Source organism: Capsicum annuum, chromosome 1 (assembly GCF_002878395.1).
Source record: "Capsicum annuum cultivar UCD-10X-F1 chromosome 1, UCD10Xv1.1, whole genome shotgun sequence".
Classification (NCBI taxonomy): domain Eukaryota; kingdom Viridiplantae; phylum Streptophyta; class Magnoliopsida; order Solanales; family Solanaceae; genus Capsicum; species Capsicum annuum.
This window is the reverse complement of record NC_061111.1, coordinates 153733058-153741678: the sequence shown is the minus strand read 5'-3', so window position 1 is coordinate 153741678 and position 8621 is coordinate 153733058. Positions and strand designations below refer to the sequence as shown.

General features: G+C 29.3%; 1 pseudogene; it reads left to right on the top strand.

The window, feature by feature from the left end:
• Positions 1 to 1457: 1457 nt before the first annotated feature.
• LOC107839961 lies at positions 1458 to 2404 on the top strand (annotated as a pseudogene).
• The last annotated feature ends 6217 nt before the right edge of the window (positions 2405 to 8621 follow it).

Genomic DNA, 8621 nt, shown 5'->3' with positions numbered 1-8621 from the left:
TGTGTACTCTTTTTCCTTGACTAGATTTTTTTTCCCACTGGGTTTTTTCTAGTAAGATTTTAACGAGGCACATTATCTATCTAGACATTCAAGGGGAAGTGTTATAAATGTATTTACATTATAGTGAATGTCTATTAAGATCTAATAAGATCTAGTTGATATCTATCAGGATTTGAAGTATCTGACTTTAAGTCAGAAACTAGGATTATTTTCCCAAATAAATAAAGAAGTTTTGTTCATTATATTCTCGATCTTATGATATCTCTCATCCCTCAAGAGAAGAAATAAGAATTACCCTCTCAATTCTCTCAACGCTTTTTTTCTTGTTCTTTGTTGTTTTATAATATCAATGCTATTCTCTGCATTATAGCCAGTAAATTAGGGGGTTCGTAGGGGGGGGGGGCATATTTAATCCAAAATTAATTGCATTTTAAAGTCAGTAAATTACGGGAGTTAAGTTTACTTTCTTTCTTTCCTTTTCTTTAATTTAAACTTTCTTGTTCCAAGTCCCATAATAGAATTTAATTATGATAATCTAATACATGTATTATATTCTTTCGATCTCAATTTAGTTTTGATACTAGTGTTCGAATTTGAGAATCAAATAAAATTATTTTTTTACTGCAACTTTTTGGAATACTAAAACCACACATAAATTATATTTATTTTATTAATTTCATACTTAAATTATTAAAAAATCAAACTATTAATTTTCGTATTTAAAACTCATTAAGAGGGCCAAGTGGCCTATAAAAGGGGCTGCACTCCCTTTGTGTGGTATGTGAGGAAGAACAAAAACAATAATGTTATGATATCAATAATTAATTAATTATTTTTGTTTCTTTCTTGTTCAATTTTCTTCTCTCTCTTGGTCTTATTCAATTTTCTTCATTTCTTTCCTTCTTCTTAAAAGACCACAATAAGTTTTATTTCATCTTTTTATTACAGTAGTAATAGTTAAAAAAAAAAAATTATCTTTATTATACACCATAGCACATCTTAACGGAACAAATCGAGTATTTAGTTAAAAATCTATACGCATGAATAATTCACTAATTATTATTTCCTCTATTATAGTAATTGCATAACTTTTTAAGAATTTTTTTAAGATTCAACGATGAAACACCTTTTTTCCTTTTCATTTCATATTTAACTAATTTAAATCATACATTGTAAAATCTATTTTTAAAATAATGCTCTTAATAAAATTATATTTAATTATTCTATCACTACACCATAATCCATGTCCATCCAAAGGAGAAATACAAAAGCATACGATAAAACTATTTGCTATTTTTTATCTAATGTAAAAGGAAAAACAGTTAGACGACCCACCATACCAATTTTCCTTTTTCCCTGCCCCACACACAGCCTGTCCATTCAATTTATTTATATCTCCTTTCCACCATTAACAATTTTCCATCACTCTTAATATCCCTCACTTCACTATTTTCTCTCAATTCACAATTGCCATGGCTTCCAATACCGAAGAAGCAGCAGTTGATATGTCCCCCTTTTTTCATTCTCTACAAAGATGGGAGCATCAGTAGATTACGTCCAGATGTTAATGCACCTCTCTGTGACGATCCACAAGCTCCTGTTAGATCAAAGGATGTCGTAATTCAACCCGAAACAGGAGTTTCCGCACGTTTATTTCTCCCCAAAATAACCGATCCAAACCGAAAACTCCCCGTTGTGATTTACATTCATGGCGGGGCTTTCTGTATTGGATCTCCACGTTCCATTGTTTTCCATAATTTCATCAGCACTTTAGTCGAAAAGGCTAATTTTATTGTTGTTTCAGTTGATTATAGACTTGCCCCTGAACACCCTTTTTCCGCTACGTATGATGATTCATGGGCAGCATTTCAATGGGTAATTTCACATGTTAATGGAAAAGGTTCAGATTCGTGGCTAAATGATCACGCTGATTTTAGTAAGATTTTAGAAAGTTTTGTTTTTCGTGGCGGAGAATGATCCTCTGAAGAAAGGGGCAATGGATTATTACGAGGGGTTGAAGAAGAGTGAATGGAAAGGAGAAGTGGATATAATGGAGACGAAAGGGGAAGGCCATTGTTTTCATTTCTTCAATCCAATGTCTGAGAAAGCTGTTGCTATTGTGGATAAACTAGTTGGTTTCTTGAAGCAAGGGTACTTACTAGGTTTTATTTTAAGGTTATTTTTGACTGAATTCTGGTTCTTTAGTAGTTACATTTAAATAAGATGAAGACGTTTTTATGAGCATTAGTATTGATTTTTTGGTTCTTGTAATTTGAATTTTTGAGATCTAGCAGTATATTTAAGACCAAAAAATAGCTCATCTGTTTCCTTGTTCCTTCTGGGGAGTATAAATCACTGACTACAACATGTACGAGCTTTGTTTAAGTGACTGTTTCTCTTGCCATGGACTTTCTCACTAGGTAACTTGCAAGGCAAAAATGTGCTATTAGTATGAGATGGAAGAGCATGAGGATTTTATGTGACCTTAAAAATGTTGTTGACGTGATTTTGAAACGCTTGCTACGTTCGGAAGCTCTCAAGCGTGTTGAATTATGTCGATATATATATATATATGTATCAGTGTTTCTAGACGTTTGAGTAAAATAGCTCATACTTTGGCTAGATTTTCTAAAGGTGCGTTTGAACTATGTGTAGTTCCTTGATGCAGTAACACAGAGTGTTCAAGTTTCGGAGAAAAAAGAACTAGCTAGGCAAAAGTAGCTCTCATAGAAAAGCTATGCTTATGTGATAAATAAGTGGAATAATCTTGATTCGTGCACGAATGCTTAACCAGACATCATTGTCACAAAAAATAATTGCGTAACAAAGTTCTCTATTAAAACGATATTAGTTATTTTTGATAGTGTAACAGAATCCTATGCATTTTGTTCATATCTAATGTAGTGTTGCTTCCTGCCTCTTTTTTAGAACAGTAGTGTCGAGTCAGTTCCACACTTGTCAAGGGTAATGGGTGCTCATATTGATAAATTACGCCGTACAAACAAGTAAAACAAAATTTATGTATACACAAATTCAATTTTGTCTTCTTAATAAAAATTTTAGCTCCGTTGCTAATTGAATATAATACCATAAGGTGCATAAAAAGAATAAGCTAGAGAATTGAATTACACCAAATTGTAGTCATAAATTTCTGGCTACGTTGGCTTTTCTTTTAATTTAATTAAAGAATGACTCGTCAATGTCAAACAACGTCACACTGGTTGAATTGTTGTTCAAAATGTAGATTCTTTAAATTGATCTGACCCCGCAGGTTGGTGATCTCTATCATCTTTTGTACTGCAATACAACCAAGCTTTTGATTTTGGTTACATTGCAAAATTATATAAATATCTCAATTTCTTTTATAAGTTGCTTCCCTCTAGTATATAACTAATACCTTCATTTACTTCCAGGCTCGAGCATATGTTTGCAATCTTACATGATATTGTATGTTTTCTCTTCGTAAGCTTGACAATGTAGATTTTGATTATTGACAATACTCGAAAATATGTTAATTAGAGGGAAAATTATTCCCACCCATCAATCATATTGATTAGTATTTGAAGAGAACCGCTACAATAAAATATTGCCGCAAGGCTTATCAATTTTTCTCGAGATTTGAAGTTTATAGTCATGTGTCAGATAGAAAGAACAGTGTAAGAGAGGGGACAAAAACAAAAGACACTATGATATATCGGAAAGAAATAATAGTCTAAGATAGAAAAAGAAAAAACAGGAGCAAACAAAATTAAGATATTATTATATGATGTGCATGATAGAAAAAAATAGTCAAAGAGAGAAGGAAAAAACTAATACTATAATAAATCACTATGTAGAAATTATTTTTCCCGTGAGGACCACTTTCGAATTTTTGGTTTCGTATCAAGTAGTTGGACGGAGACATCAATGGTCATAAGAGAATGTCCTAGAAATTACTTGATATCAGAGTCACAAAAATGTCATAACATATTTAGTGGTGGAGCTAATATTTACACTAAGAGGGTTCAAAATTAAAAAAATATGAGGAAGTTCAATGTCTGCTATATATATATATATGAAAACTAGTTTTAATCTTATATAAATAGTATAATTTTTTGTCGAAAAGAGTTCGAATGAATGAACCATCACTGAATATACCTGATATCATAAATTTTTAAACAACTCTATGCTTGATGAATTATATCGCTATGCATAATAATATGAAACCGGAGAGTAGTAATACTTAACCACTCCAATTCTGTATTGCATTTGCATTATAATAACAATAATGTATTTGGTATAAGTGTAAAACAAAAAAAGTCGGTATATGCAGCACATTATTCCAATGGGTCCCAGTTCAGTATGGCATGTCATACAACAAATTTTGTTTTAGTCTTACTTTTCGAATACTACATGTCAAGAGTTTGACACACTTTATTATCCTACCGTTTAGTTATTAAAAAATCCTTATAGATTGAATTATTAATGGGTTTAATCGATCAAAGCTATTTAATTTGGGTATTATGACTTAATTTCTTAAATCATTTTTGAAAATTTATAGTTTATGAAAATCTATTAATTTTTTGTGTTTCTTTTGAATATGTAATTAATGAGTTGTTTTATTTTTTTTAGTCAAATTATTAATTTTATTTTCAGTGCTTGGCTCATACATAGAAGCACCATGAATTCTTGATCGATGATCGTTTTATTCTAAATTCAGGTACCCACCAAATATTTTTATGTCGTCTTGCAACATGTTTTTCCTTAGTGATTTTGTCTTGCCTAAGCACTATAATACATGCTAGAAGATTATGTGATTATCAAGGTCTATTTTGAGAGTTGAAAACTTTTTTTCATGTAGAAGTTTTTATTTAAGAATGCTAAAGGTTAGTTCTAGAAAATGATGGTTAGATTGGTTTTGTTGTATGGAACGAACATGATGCAATTTCAGTTTAGCAAGGACATAACCTTAAAAAGAAGGTTATGAAGAAATTAGATTAAGGCATAAAGTTAGTTAGATAGTTAAAACCTAAAGCAAGATAAATTTAGGCTAAAGAATTAGAGAAATCAAAGCAAATTAAGGAACAAACATGAGTTGAAAGGAATGCACAAAAACTGTGTTAATGAGTTGAAAGGAATGCACAGAAACTATGTAACGAACAAGCTTCAAAAACATTATCCGAAAAGGGTAATGTTCATAGAAGGTGTTCTACATGTAAAAAGCTTTCTTTTTCTTTTTCTTTTTTGAGGTTTTTAGATTACAAATGTCATCCATGAAATGCGAATCCCTTCGATTATGTTACAATAAAGCCATCATTAAAATTAAGGTTTAGGCTTCTTATATCATATACTCTAAAAATAATTTTTTTTTAAGAGTAAAACAATATCATCATTTTAAGATTATAGTTCTTTTCATATAATTTTTAAATATTTAAATATTAATTTTAAATTGCCGAATTAATCTAATCTAACTTTAGGAGTAGTAAAATTATGGCTAAAATTATATGAGAAAAATTAATGTTAGTAAGAGTATAGTGTAGGAGGGGAAAAGGGGAAAATATCAATGATTTCCAGCAAAATTAGAGCAGTAGCAACTATTGGACAATAAAATTTTTGAGATCAAAAAATAAATAATTTGAGATAAGAAAATATGCTGCAACAATCAATTTATTGATTTCAATATGTAAGTGTTACAATCTCTATAAATCCTCTGATTCGCCTTTTCAAATATAAATTCAAAGGCTTAAAGTTTGATCTTGAATTTGAACTTGATTTGAATGCTTTGAGGGACTTGATCTTGACTTGTGCTTGAATTCAAGGGTTTTTGAGCTTGTTCTTGAATATTGCGGTCTTGATCTTGAATCTTGATGAACTTGATTTGAATGCTTGAGCTTTTTAGAGACGTTTGATCCACGAGCTTTCTCTTACTACTTGTTAGAGTTTTGGGGTCCCTCTTTCTGAATTATGAGACCCCTATTTATAGTTGTGGAAAAGGAAGAGTCATGATGAAGATGGACTTCCTTTGACCAATCAAATTCAAGTGACGTGACGCCTTTTATGGGCTTTGATTTTATTGGGCTTGCTGTATTATTTTGACATGTGGCATGGTCCTATTGGCTCCTTCACTTGACTTGGTATGCCACATCACTTGACACATGGCGTTTATTTGGGCCAGTAGAATATGACATATCTTGGGTTTATCAAAGTTTGTTCATCATTTGTATCCCAAACCAATGGGCTAGCTCAATAAAGAATAGAATTTGATTAAATTCATATATGTTTGGATTTAAATAATTAATCCAAAATATTTATTTGGAACTAATATATTTTGAATTTAATATAATTCGAATTTTATACGGATTTAAATCTTCAAAATTACATCGCCTGCAATAACTTTATTTCTTAAAAGAAAATAAAAGGAAAACAATAAAAGTTTTATTGACAGAAAGACTTCTATATGTTTATTTCCTAGGAGTCCTAATATTCACGTAGAAGTATGCATCTTTCTGGCGAAATAAAAATTATGGTGAGTCTTTTTTTCATTATAACAAAGGAGTCCTCTTATGTTCTAAGATAAATCATATAGGAATCTAAAATCAAATTCTTTTTAATTTATAAATATTTTTTATTAAAAAAGTAATTTTGTGTGGTGATTGAATTGTTAAAGCCTACAGGAAATAGAATGGGTAGTTAATTTTTTTTTTTTGGTTAGTTTTATCGCCTCTTTATTTAAATTTTTCTTACAAATTTTTTATACTTTATTAAAAAGTTATCTATTTTAAATAATTAAAAGCTACATGTGCGGCTAAATTAGTTTGTTAAAAAGTTCATAAAGGTATACTCTTTTATTAAAGGTTTATTTATTTTAAAGATAATTTAAAATAATGCGAAGTTTTTTCATATATATAAATTCACTGTCTAATTAAAATGTTATAAATTGAAATAAAAAAAGGCATAGTGTATAGAAGTATATGCAAATACTCACGTATATTTTCTAAAAGATAAAAATATGAAATTAGTTGTAACCACATATTTAACTGCATAAAGTAACTATTACTATATAATAGTAAAATAACCAAAATACTCATAAATATTGAATAAGTATTTATTTGTCAAACACAATAAACTAGTCCTCTATAATTTCAAAACTTCACATGACACATATTATAAAGATTTATACAACATATAATTTATGAAAATATAATTATTTACTCAGCACTTATTAAAATTATTTTAAACATCTTATTTAAAATGTAATATTAAATTGATCTTCTATTTTCAACATGCACAAGATATAACGACAATTCTTTAGCATTATGATTCGACGCGTCGTCGCACTGTTGAAGCAAAGTGTAGTCATGTTTCTATTGGGATTGATGGGACCAAATCATTGACTCTTCTTTACTGTTTCTTTCCTCTTTCCCACAACAATAGAAAGAAAGTAGTACTCCCCTACTACTATTTTAGGGTATGAAAAGTTTCCGATATAGGAGAAAAAAATATTGAATTCAACTTTAGATATGTATAAAATATTAGATGATGGTTGATATTGATCGCCCGTACATAGGTCCAATATTTAAGGGTGAGTGTTTGGTATTTGGTTTGATATTTTGAATATTTGGATTCGATAATTTGGTAATCGGTATTTAAATGTAGATACCACATGTCATACTTATAAATATCGATTCGGTAATTCGATAATCGATAAATTAAATTTTGGTTCGGTATGATATTTGGTAATACCATATTATAATTAGAGATGTGCAAATGTCCGTTTAAACTTCAAAGAGTATATTTAATAGAAATCTTATTTAGTAATTTTTTGTTGCTTTTTACAAATATATTATTAAGGTTCAAGAAATTCTTTGAGATGACTAATACTATTGTCTATTGGGTTGGCTAGACATATCGTATTATATATATATAATACGATATTCGATATTTACCGAATATCAAACGATTTTAATATCTTGTACCAAACCCAATCCCTAATATCAAAATATTGAAATTTTACTCCCAAATATCATACCAAATACCGAATTATCAAATACTAAATTTTTCAGTTCGGTACGGTAATTTGATTTTCGGTATTTTATGTCCAGCCCTACCAATATCTATGTATATCGATCTAAAATTTATACATATGTACTTAGTAGAATTGCGCTAAAATTTTGAAAATAATTACTGAATATTGATAGCAGCTTACGAAACTGTTTGAAATAATAGTACTACTTTTACAACCATAATTATATTCTATCAATATCCAATAAATAAATTTCCACAATTTCTAAACTTAAAATTACATTTCAACATAATTTTATATAAATATTGGGTCCGCAAACAGACGATTGGTGATTATTTAGTAGTCGTTTGGCCATGAAAATTATTTTTTTCCAGAGTTGGAGTTGGAGTTGAAGATGAAGTTGGAGTTGGAGTTGGAGTTGTGTTTGGCTATGTCTTTTTGAAATTTTTTTTTTAGACTTTTGAAAAATATTTTTTAAATATGATTTTATACCTTCAACTTTTAAAAATTATCAAAATCACCCAACTACTAATTTACCTACTATTATACAATCAAATGTTGAGAAAATAATTTATATGTCTTCAATTGATAAAATAATTAACAACAAACTAATTATTAT